The sequence below is a fragment of the Helianthus annuus genome, chromosome 2 (assembly GCF_002127325.2).
Source record: "Helianthus annuus cultivar XRQ/B chromosome 2, HanXRQr2.0-SUNRISE, whole genome shotgun sequence".
Classification (NCBI taxonomy): Eukaryota; Viridiplantae; Streptophyta; class Magnoliopsida; order Asterales; family Asteraceae; genus Helianthus; species Helianthus annuus.
Window position 1 is genome coordinate 88,381,899 of NC_035434.2, and position 13,183 is coordinate 88,395,081.

The window sequence follows — 13,183 nt, forward strand, 5'->3', positions numbered from 1 at the left end:
CCATTGGCAATTAGGGATTGCACAAGTGCTCTAATTTTACTTTCAGACTTATCCTTTTGTAGGATCGTTCGTGCGACCTATACTAGTTGTTCAGAAGAGTTCAGATCCGAATCAAAGGCGGAATCAGTGAAACAGACAAGATAACAGCTTGATTCACTTTAATATGTCTCTTGTATTGATATAATAGTGTTACAGCACCTGGAGACAGTTCGGCAGCACTTCGTTACTGAATCAGAAAAGTTACAGATGAATTGGAGATCAAGGTATATATAGGAGGTGTAATTCCGTGCGGAATTAACAAGTGTCGTTTCATGCGAAATTAGCTAAGCTAATTTCGTACGGAATTACCTTGTTCATTTCATACGGAATTACCTAATTCCGTGCGGAATTACCATCTGGTAATTTCGTGCAGAATTACCCCAATCCACATAAAACCTGTTTTCTCGTACTACGAACCTTGATCTATCAATCCTATTACATGATATGATACAAGACGAAGTCAACAGACATAGTGCACTAACAGATTCCCCCTTGGATATTGACGAAGTCTTCAGTGTCTAATCTTCAGCATGACACATCTTCAGTCTTGATCAGTCTTTTTGCGCTTTCCGAATTGTCTAACACTGTAAGCATCCAACTATCTTTATCTTCTTCCATCAGCTTCCATCTTGAATGTTATACCAGGATCTTACTCTGGCTCTTACATTAATAGCTTTTAGAAATACTCTCATCAGGCTCCCCCTTTCGTTAAGCTTCCGTACTTTGGGATTGTCACCTTGCTTTCCGGTTACAAGCTTCCCCTTGCTTTGAGCTTGTCTTCAGACTCCCCCTTAGACTCAGCTGTCGGGATCGTAATCTGGAATCACATCTGCAACACTCATATTTCTATAAATACAACCATCTTGATCATTCAATTTTCAACAATCTAAAACACTCTCTCTATCAACAATCTATATTGATTTGGCAATGTTTGAGAATCCAACTCCCTCACAGTTAATCATCCAAGTCCAAATTAATGACCTTGGAGATATCACAAACTGTTTTTAATTTTTGAATTTAAAAACTTCAAGTTTCAAATTAATGAACTTGTTTTATTTACCGAAACACAATCAGCATACTTAGATTTTGAAACTCAGCACTCAGACATCAGTTGTCGAAAATAGAGTGAAATCAAAATCTTTTTGGATTTTTTTTTCTGAAACATAAAGCAGTAAAAGAAATATTTACAAGCATATTTACAAACAATATTTTTTGTTTGAGTTTGCGTCAGAGGATCATATCAGTTTATGACAAATCACTAGTACCATTGAGCTTTAAACACTTTAAGTTCTAAACAATTCACTTAGATTGTCAGTATACTGATCCACTTAAATTTTCACACAAATTTCAACTGTTACGAGATACGGATTTAGTGTTTTAAAGACTTAACTTATTTGTGTGTCCCACCTCAGAATATACTCCCGTATCCAGACTTCTATATTTAGTCTTACAGGTGAATGTACACTAGTGATATCTGTAAAGGGTTAATGCGAGGCCATGAGAGCTCAAGTCAGAACTTTCGTTTAGCAAAGAGATGATGGCTCGTCTTTCGGTGTGTTCCTTTTAGAGAATCTTTTCTTCAACAGCACATGATTAGCATTTTTCAATGTTTCATTATTTTTTATGCTGAGGGCTAGCTTTATGAATAAAGCAATGCAAAGCATTATACGAGGACTAGGCTATTGCTCCCGCAAAATCAGAAGTCCTGGTATAATAACCCAGATATCACCACGCACAAAGACCTAGTATGTCAGAAATAGAAAGCCCTTCAATCAAGATTTCAGGGGTTACCTATATATCTCGAGAGATGTTCCCCACGAGATAAGTAAGTATTGATATTTAGGTTTATATCTCGAAAACAATCTACTAAGCGTGTAAAAATCTACTGGCACATCATCAGTGAGACCGTTTATCACATTAAACATTCCATTTCTTTAGCATACTATGATTGTCTACTGATGTACTATCATTACCTCTTTTTACACAAAAACTCATTTTTCGAATTTTATCATGTTTTTGGCTTTTTCAAATTTTCAAATGTTTTTGTATTTTCTGAAATATACTTACTCCCCCTAAAATGCAAAACCATTAAAAGAAAATTTGAAAACCGATGCTGATAGCTTTGTCTCGCCATCCATTTTCTGCTTAATGTGTACCGAATAAAAAAAATATAACGTACCCCCATGATTTACAACCCATTGATTTTTTACAGTTTGAAAACCGTTTTTCAATCTTGTGAAATAATCATGTTTGTTCCGCCGTGAGGGTTTCGGCATATTCAAGTAACATATTTTTGAATTTTTTTTTAATTTTTGACAAATAAAAACATATTTTTGGTTTTTAAATTTTTCAATTTTTAGGGTTTTTGAAATATTGTTTATTTATTTACAGAAATCAAACAAACTCCCTGTTTAACCAAACCAGGGTTTAGCAGCCTTCTCCTTCTTTCATTGTGTCAGGCTGCTCAGTTTTCCATTCTCACAGTCTTCGGTTTTCTTGAGCACCTGCACATTTAACTTACTCAATTACTTGAACAAATTAGTCCAGGTCTGTTGGACCTTAGGCATTTCAACACAATATGCATCATTTAACTTCGGAAAATCTTTGTCATTTTGAACAAAGACTTTTTCAATTTGCACTTCAACTTTTTCATCATTTGCCGAAGTCATTTGTTTCTTAACACTCCATGTTTGACCTTTTGGAGTACCTGGTTTGTAAAAATTTGAATCTTTTTGAACATTTTGATTTTGAACAACATTTGATTTCCAAAACTGTTGAGGTTTTGTCATATCAACTGATGTTTTCCAACTTTGCGTTGTTCTGAATCTGGGTGTGTGAGAATTCCAGGTCAGTCTTGAATCGAACCTATTCGGGTTTGGTTTAAAGTTTCATTGGAAGCAAACTTGTTTGTATTGTACCTCCAAGTTTGTTTCGAATCAAATTTTGTTGACCTTTGTTTCTCATCCTCAGATTTCTGTTTCTCAACATTATCAGACTTCTTTATTGGTTCAACACCAACAGGTTTCAGATTTGGACACTTGCGTGCAAGATGTCCAGTTTGATCACATTTGAAACATGTTCTCTTGGACACATCTTTGACCTGTGGTTGTTGCTTTTTCTTTTGAGCATTGAATTCTGCATTAGACTGACGCCTAAATTGGAGTTCTTTCTCTTCTTCGGAACTTGTTCCATGAACAAAGTTCATCTTTGTCTGATAATTTGGCGTTTCATTTTTATTTCGACTTTGTTTTTTCTTATAACCCAACCCAGCCTTCATATTTTTCTTCTTGAAACCAGATTTGTTATAAAAAGTTTTATGACCTTGAAGGGGTATGGTCCCAAAAAGCCGTGCAGATCTTCTTCCAAGTTGCGCACAGGACCATACTCCTAAGTCAGCAAGATCTTCAATCTTAACCTCGCGGGGGTTACTTCACCAAAGATAGACCTCGCGCGAGGTCTAACCAAGAAACAACATTAAAATCAATACTTAGCATTTCTGATAAGAGTCTTCAGTACCTATAAACTTGCGCGAGCTAGCTCCGTGCTCAGCAAGAGTCGCATAAACGTTGTAGCGCATGACCAGATTCAGAAGGTACAAAAGGTACAAGTGGCAGGTAAAAGGAGCCAATCCGCATCCTCCAGGCTCTGCTCAATCGTGCTCCACGACCGTCTGACGTGCAGAGGACGAAAAGTACCTAAGGACGCCTACGTGGCACCAATCAAAGCGCAGAGACACCTGCCCCACGATCTCCACTTGCCTGCTGATGGCAGAAGGACAACAGGGCCGACAGTAGAGACACGTGGCTCCAATGAAAGTGCGCCAGCGCCGGAGAACTTCTAGAAGCCACTAACGGTCGACACCAGTGAGACAAAGAGCATATCTGCTATGCTGTCGCCTTCTGGCCCAAGGCCCATTAGCCCACATCCTCTTACACCTCTCCGGCTATAAATAGAGACCTCACTTCACAGGTTAAACATTCCATTCCCTCTACTCTCACTCTTAACACTGAATTATCTCCCCAAAAGCAGTCGCTTATTCTCACGCCGGAGCCCGGTTAAGAGGGAAACCCCCATATTCCCCTCTTAACGAGTAACGGTGTTCTGTTTTGCAGGATTAGACGTTCAGAACGAAGCTCAGAAAGTCATTAGAAGATTAACCTCTATCGCAGGAACATAGACCCAACTGATTAGTCCCATAATTAGTTCCGTGTTTCTTCATTGGCGCCCACCGGTTTTCTACAACCACTTTCATCTTCTTTTTTCTGAGTTTTTCGTCGGTTTTTCTTCCTTCGATCATGGCCGGTCAAAGAATCATTCCCAAGTTTGGTTTCGGAGCAAACTCTAATGCGGTGTTGGGCGAGGGTAATCAAAACGTCCAACCCCAACACATTGAAGAGATTGGCGAAATCAAAGTAACCAACACTGGGGGACCGCGCGGGAGCATCACCCGCATCACTCAGACGGTGACCCCAGGAAACAATGGCGAGGGACCTTCAAACCCGGCTCCACCTCAGAACGTTTCGGCGCTATTAGGACTACCAGAGGGCGAAACTCCAGCCTCATGGTACGCCAAAAATATTGCCACCATTAACGCGGCGTATCAATCTCTGATCGCACAGCAAGCAGTCTTAACGGCAGAACCGTCCTTGGTTACTCCCCAGGGACAGAGTCAGGGGGCGCGCCAGATACCCCCACAGCAAAACATCCAAGGCAGAGCTAATAGACCTCCCCTACCAGACGACTAAGCGTGCATGACACGCGCGATACACGAGGAGAGACAGAAAGCTACTATGACTATCCATCTCACCTTCAAAGAGGTCATGTTCATAGCCGGCTCACGCCGCGCAACATGAACAATGAATGGGAGGATTTAGAAGTACTTTTCTTTACCCCACAATGAATGGGAGGATACTGACCCGAACGATCCAACTTGGGAAGATGATGAGGGTTCGTCAGTCTTCAATGGCTTGCAGAAGAACCATGAATACTACAAACCAAGACAGCACGTAGGGTATACCGAAGAGGCAGAGCGAGACTTCCGCCTCGCCTATCGGCCAGCTGAAGCTGCGGAACATTCAAAGTTCATTCCAAAATTTGCGCTTGCGCCACTTTCAAGAGAAAAGTTACCTCCGACAGTTGGAAAGTTTAACGTATTGACTGATCTCGATGATCACGTCAGAATTTTCACAAGCGTAGGTTGCATGGGAGGATGGAACATGCCCATGTGGCGCCATCTGTTTATTCAAACTCTTACAGGGGCTGCTCGCGCCTGGTTCGACAGCCTCCCTCCGGGATAGATCAAGTCATGGGTGGATTTCAAGACGCAGTTCTTGAGTCACTTCAGTCAACAGAGACGTTACAGCGTGACACAGCCGAGGTAGAAGACATCTGGCGCAGAGATAACGAGGGTTTGGAAGATTTCATCACTCGCTTCAACAAGGAGTGCTTGGAAATCGGTGGCGTAAGTGAACAACTCATGCGATGCCACTTCAAGAAAGCCATTCGCTGTGATAGTCTCATCAGAACTATCACTGGGAAAGATGGAATGCCCAAAGAATGGGATAAACTCATGGAAGACGCGAAAATAGTCGCGCAAATTGAAGAGTCACTCGCCAAAAACAAGAATCATTATACTGAAGACCGATTTTCCAAGGGAAACTCGCAGGATCACAACAAGCGCAACAAGATCAAGGGTAACGACTGGAAATCCGGAAGATCAAGGGGCCATGAAGAGAGGCCGTGCTATAGAGAAGACGCGCGCAACAAAATTGATAGAATCGGCTATCGGAAAGCAGTCAGGGATGATAACCGAGAAAAGCACTGGACTCTGCTCATAAAAACCCCAAAGGAGGTGTTGATGACGGAGAATCATGATTTCAAGGCTCCAAGGCCTATGACAAACAAGAAGGGGCAAGACCCCAACCTGTACTGCGACTTCCACAAAGATACAGGGCACCTGACAGATGATTGCTTCAGTTTACGTCAAGAGATTGAGAGAGCGCTAAAAAGCGGGAAGCTAAGCCACCTGGTGAAAAACGTGCGCAAAGAAACTCAGCAGATTCAACGCCATGATGAGGGGAATCACAAAAAAGTCCGACGCCTAGAAACCCATATGGTAAACGGACCAAGATACAGCGCGAAAGAGAAAGGCAAGCGCCCTTACGAACCCTCATGGCAAGAACAACAGGTCATTTTCCCGGTAGTGCGCGGCGGCCCGCGCGCCACTCGACCTGTCATCATTACCGGTATCATCGGCCATTATGAAACGGAGTATGTCTTCATTGACCCAGGAAGCACAGCTGATATTATCTATGAGCAATGTTTTAATCAGTTTGACGAGGATGATAAAGCGAGACTTGAGCCAGTTGATTACCCATTGTCTGGATTTTGCAACAAAATGGTCTTCCCGCTAGGCCAAATCAGCTTCCCCGTCACGCTCTCTGACGAGAAGCATTCGAGAACAACAAATGTAAACTTCATGGTGATGCCTGTCAAATCAAGGCATGATGTGTTGATTGGGAGAGAAACCCAAGGTGAGCTAAACATGGTAACTTCCACACCCCACTCAGCGATAGGGTTTCCAACCAAGACGGGGGTGGCGATTATCTATGCCAAGAAAGAAGTGATGTCAACAGAAGAGATGCGCCCAACAAAAGCGGCGAAGGTTTCAACAACCGAGCCAGTGAAATGGGTGTTAAACCGCAAGTACCCAGAGAAAACGGTGACGATAGGCCACGCAATCTCACCAGATATCAGAACGCATCTAAAGCAACTCCTATTCAGGAATATGGACATCTTCGCCTGGACCCCGGCAGACATGACCGGTGTCCCGCGCGACATTACCGAGCATTGTTTAAACACCTACCCCTCTGTCGAGCCGAAGGTCCAAAGAAGGCGCAGCTTAGGGGCAGACAAAACCAAAGCAATGAATGAGCAAGTATGCGAACTACTCAAAGCTGGAATCTTGCGAGAAGTACGTTATCAAAGTTGGGTCGCGAACCCAGTAATGGTGGAGAAGTCTAGTGGAGGATGGCGAATGTGTGTTGATTATACTGATCTCAACAATGCATGCCCTAAAGATTGCTACTCTTTGCCGGAGATCGACAAAAAAATAGACTCCCTCGCACCATACAGATGGAAATGCTTCTTGGATTGCTACAAGGGATACCATCAGATTCAAATGAAGCTTGAAGACGAAGACAAGACAGCTTTCAGGACCGATCTCGGGATCTTCTGTTATACAAAGATGCCATTCGGTCTCAAAAACGCCGGCGCCACGTACCAGCGCCTGATGGACAAGACCTTCGCCGGGGATATTGGGAAGCATATTGAAGTTTACATCGACGATTTGGTGGTAAAAAGTCCTGAAGAGGACCAAATGTTGAAGGACATCGAGAAAACATTCAACTCATTGAGAAGCGTGAATATGAAATTGAATCCAGCCAAATGTTCTTTTGGTATGGAGGAAGGAAAATTCTTGGGCTTCATAGTCACAAATGGCGGATTTAAGGTAAATCCAGAAAAGGTCCAAGCAATAGAATGGATGCCATCACCAAGAACAATCAAAGAGATGCAAAGGTTGGCCGGCCGCTTAGCCGCGCTTAACCGCTTCCTGTCAAATCACGCCGCAAAGTCGTACCCTTTCATCAGCACTCTACGCAACTGTGTGAAGAAACAAGAGTTCAGGTGGACGCCTGAAGCAGAGAGTGCTTTTCAGCAAATGAAGGGGTGTTTGATCGAACTTCCAACCCTGACTGCACCGTTCAAAAAGGAGCCGCTCATCTTGTACTTGTCATCATCAGACAAGGCAGTGGGTTCGGTATTGCTAGTAGAAAGAAATGGAGTTCAGACTCCAATCTACTATGTCAGTAGAATGCTCACAGATCCAGAAACGAGATATTTAACGATGGAGAAACTGGTACTGGCACTGCTACATGCCTCCAGAAGGCTGCGCCGATACTTCACAGGCCATGTCATCACCGTACTCACCAATTTCCACATTGGGACGATATTGCAGAAGCCAGAGACATCTGCGCGGTTAGCAAAGTGGGCGATCGAGCTGGGGGGCCACAACATTTTGTATAGGCCGCGCCCAGCCATTAAGGGTCAAGTCCTTGCAGACTTTATCATAGAAGTCCCAGCGGAAAAAATCAAGGATTGCGAGATTGTCGAAACTCCCACGAAAGATACATCTGATGAGTTATGGTTGCTATACACAGATGGGGCCTCAAACGAGGACGGCGCAGGAGCCGGATTGCGCCTTGTGAGCCCTGAAAAACATGAATTTACGTACCCATCAGGTTGGATTTTAAGAATACCAACAACGAAGCAGAGTACGAGGCATTTCTGGCAGGCTTACGCCTTGCCATAAAAATGGGAGCTAAAAATCTGCAAGCGCACGTTGATTCACTTTTGATCGCCAGTCAAGTCAACGGAATCTATGATGCAAAAGGCGACGTTATGGCCTTATATTTGGATCAGGCAAAAGAACTGCTTCAGAAATTCAAGTCATACAAGGTAGTACACATCAATCGTTTCGAAAACAAACAGGCAGACGCCTTAAGTGTCACACCCCCAAAATCCACACGCGGAGTACCACCGCTTGGGAGCGTGACATGACCAGGATCAAGCCATCAATCATATCAAACATAGCATGTAATAATAATAAAAGTCATTAAAGTAGTTCATCATGACATGATCGATGTTTCAAAACCAAGCATTGTTTAAGTAGCGGAAGCATTGTTGTAAACCCAAGTTAAAAAAATACTGAAATGTCATAAATGTCCAACAAAGTAATACGATCCTTGTCCACAACGACCGGCTCCTCTTTGTGCAAGCTCCATGTACCTAACGATCTGCAAGGCATGTAACAGAATGATCAACAAACTAGTTGAGCGAGTTCACAGTAAGTAAGTGCGTAACAGTAAGTAACGGGTGGCTCTACTGGGCCGATAGTAAGTTGTATAGGTGGGGGCTTCCCATATTATGTGACCACTAGACTATTCGTAACAACTACTCGTATCATCCCTGTTCTTCTTCCGAGAACAGTAGCGCGTATGGGGTGTACGTAGGTTTTACGCACGTATCCTTCACAACCGAGGATAGGAGACGCGGGGGTGTACGTGGGTTTCACGTACGTATCCTTTGTACCGAGGATAGAAGTAAGTAATGCGTACACGTAGGTTTTACGTGCGTGCCTGACATCCGAGGCAGTGATTGGCATATGACCACGTAGGTGTTATTCTAACCTACGGAACCGTCCTGACATCCGAGGATCACGGTGGGTGATAGTCTAGGAAAAGCATATGTACATTCTTAGTCAATGGTAACCTTTATCCCTTTCCCACGACCCGGGAATCCCATGCCTTAGTAGGAGTGTGAACTCACCTGGGTTTGCTCGGCAGACAGTAAAATGCTCAAGTATACAAGTAAGGGATCAACCACGTCCTATCATGGTTACTTATGCAAGTTAGATTCGTACTCAACTATTGCACGTATAAGCTACACGTATGTATACATATAATCATGGCAATGTACACGTATTCCAATAGCAGCCCAAAACAAACAGTAAACAAATATCCAAGTGCCCGGCCCAAACCAATTGGGCCTGTATAGAAAAAGTCCAATAGCATGGCCCGTCTCGAGTCGCAACGAGGAGATCCCGAGTCGCAACGGGACTCGTAACGGTGATGTTCTCGAGTCGCAATCGGAGCTGGTCTCGAGTTGTTAAGGTCCGGTTACGAGTCGCAACGGGACTCGCAACCGTGGTTTCGGTTCGTCATGGTCCGGTTACGAGTCGCAACTGGACTCGCAACCATGGTCTCGGCTTGTGCTGTTGTGGCCTCGAGTGGGGTTCCGACTCGCAATGAGTGATACCGAGTCGCAACCGTGTGTGTAACTGGTTACCATAATTCCTGCAACAATCCTTCCGTGATTCTAGCAAACAACTTAGGCAGTTTCGGAAATCAGATCAAACCATGTTTATTCAGCATTCAATCATATTCATAACACCTTCAAAATCATCATCATTAGCATATTCATAACAGCATCAAACAACTAATCGGATTAGCACACAAATCTCAACCGAGTCAAAAACATATCATCGGACTAGCATGCAACCTAACCGATTATCATTCATACAAAATCTGATTATCAATCATCATACAATCATAAACAACATAATCAAATCGGCCAACAATCTAACCGGCCCCAGTTTAATATCATGCCACTCTAATCGGTTTAACACATACTTGGACCGATTGATCAAACCATACACGACATCACAACAAAACAGGAAATCATAAACTCAAACTAACCGAGATGGAGAGAAGGGATCCGGATTCAATAAGCTTCGATGCGTGTATCACTTCGGCAGCCCTTGGTTCCGAGTTGAGAGAGAGCGTTTGGTGTGTGTGTGTGTTCTTGGTTGCAAGGTTGTGAAAAAACTAAACCCTAGAGGGATGTGTATGCATAAATACGTATGGAATGAAAGTGGGCCGAAACCCCCACTTGGGCCACCTCATGGTCTCGAGTCCAACCGTATGGACCGAGTGGGTTTGTGAAATCAAGTGGGTGTTGTGCGTTTTGGGCCGTTTATAACATCTATACACACACAATGCACATAAATAAACATTCATTAAAATCATATAATTCCGTTCTCATAAGCACGTAACGTCATAACATTCATATAAATTAAAGCCCGTAAAATCATAACATGTACACATACGGTTCATAAAGTAGGTCTAGAATTCGAGTTGTCACATTATCCCCAACTAATTGGAAATTTCGTCCCGAAATTTGGTATGCACTCACTGAGGAAGCTAGGTAAGTTATAGCGTTCACTGGTTTTCCTGGGGTGTCACATCCTCCCCCCGTTGATCTGGAATTTCGTCCCGAAATTCCGAAGTAGTAGCTTCAGCCTCAGTAGTGGTTGCATTGGTTTCGAATAACTGGGGGTACTTTTCTGTCATCCTGTCTTCGCGTTCCCAGGTGTACTCTGGACCACGTTTGGAGTTCCAACGAACTCGAACAAGAGGGATTCTCTTGTGTTTGAGGACCTTCACATCCCGGTCCGTGATTTCTACTGGCTCCTCGACGAACTGCAACCGCTCGTCGATAGTGAGTTCCTTAAAAGGAATGATGAGGGTTTCATCTGATAAGCACTTCTTTAAGTTCGATACATGAAAGACATTGTGAACTGCTCCGAGTTCAGCTGGTAGGTTCAACTTGTAGGCTACCTTGCCAATCTTTTCTAAGATTTCGAATGGTCCGACGTACCGTGGATTCAGTTTGCCCCGTTTGCCAAAACGTACCACACCCTTCCAGGGTGAAACTTTTAGTAAAACCCGGTCTCCGACCTGAAATTCCAAAGGCTTTCTACGCTTGTCCGCGTAGGCTTTCTGACGGTCGCGTGCTGCCGCCATGCGTTGTCGTATCTGTGCTATCTTTTCTGTGGCGTCCACTACAATCTCTGGACCCGTGATCTGACTATCCCCCACCTCTGCCCAACAGAGAGGTGACCGGCATTTACGTCCGTACAATGCCTCGAATGGAGCGGCTTGAATGCTGGTATGGTAACTGTTATTGTACGAAAACTCCACCAATGGGAGGTGCTTTTCCCAGCCGTTGCCGAAATCGATAACGCATGCCCTAAGCATGTCTTCAAGTGTTTGGATCGTTCGCTCAGACTGCCCATCCGTCTGAGGATGATATGCTGTGCTCATGTCTAATCGTGAGCCGAAAGATTTATGCATTGCTTGCCATAGCTCTGACGTGAATCATGCATCGCGATCCGAAATAATAGAGGTGGGCACTCCGTGCCTCGAAACAACTTCTTTAAGATAGACGTCTGCGAGAGTGGAGAACTTGTCCGTTTCCTTAATCGGCAGGAAGTGTGCAGACTTGGTGAGTCGATCAACTATGACCCATATTGTATCGTTCCCACGCTGAGATCTAGGTAAGCCTGTAACAAAATCCATGGAAATTTCTTCCCATTTCCATTGTGGTATCTTAGGCTGCTGAAGTAGACCAGCTGGTTTCTGGTATTCGACCTTGACTCTCGCACAGGTCAAACATTTTCCAACGTACGTAGCGATGTGGGCCTTCATGCTAGGCCACCAATAAGTAGTGCTGATGTCGTGGTACATTTTATCTGACCCTGGATGTACCGAGTAGCGAGACTTGTGAGCTTCATCCATTACGAGTTCGCGTAAACCGCCATAGAGAGGGACCCAAATCCGGCCCGTTACATAGTAGGCGCCGTCTTCCTTTTGTTCCATTTGTTGTCGTGAGCCGCGTAAGGCTTCAGCCTTGACGTTTTCGGGCTTCAATGCTTCTACCTGAGCATTTCGTATCTGTGCTGGAAGGTTAGACTGAATCGTAAGCTGTAGCGCTCGCACGCGCTTCGGTAAGGTGTCCTTTCGACTTAGAGCGTCAGCCACAACATTGGCTTTGCCTGGATGGTACTTGATGGCGCATTCGTAGTCGTTAAGTAACTCGACCCATCGTCGTTGACGCATGTTCAAATCCTTCTGCTTAAGGATATGCTCGAGACTCCTGTGATCGGTGTAAATCGTGCACCTGGTACCGTACAGGTAGTGTCGCCATATCTTAAGCGCGAAAACAACAGCTCCCAGCTCTAAATCGTGCGTCGTGTAGTTGCGTTCATGAACCTTGAGTTGACGAGAGGCGTAAGCTATCACTTTATCACGTTGCATCAACACACATCCAAGACCCTGGATGGATGCATCACAATATACTACGAAGTCTTCTGTGCCTTTTGGCAATGAGAGAATAGGTGCGCTGCAAAGCCTATCCTTTAGATACTGAAAAGCAGTTTCCTGCGTTTTGCCCCAACGGTAGGTGACACCCTTCTGTGTCAGTAGCGTAAGTGGTTGCGCGATCTTTGAAAAGTCTTTAATAAACCGTCTGTAGTAGCCTGCCAAACCCAAGAATTGGCGTATTTCTGTCGGTGTACGCGGTGTAGGCCAATTTCTGATCGAATCTACCTTGGATGGATCGACGTGAATCCCATCCTTGTTTACCACGTGGCCTAAGAAGTGGACTTCTCGAAGCCAGAAGTCGCATTTTGAAAGCTTGGCGTACAACTGTTCCTTTCGAAGGAGTTCCAAAATAAGGCGAAGAT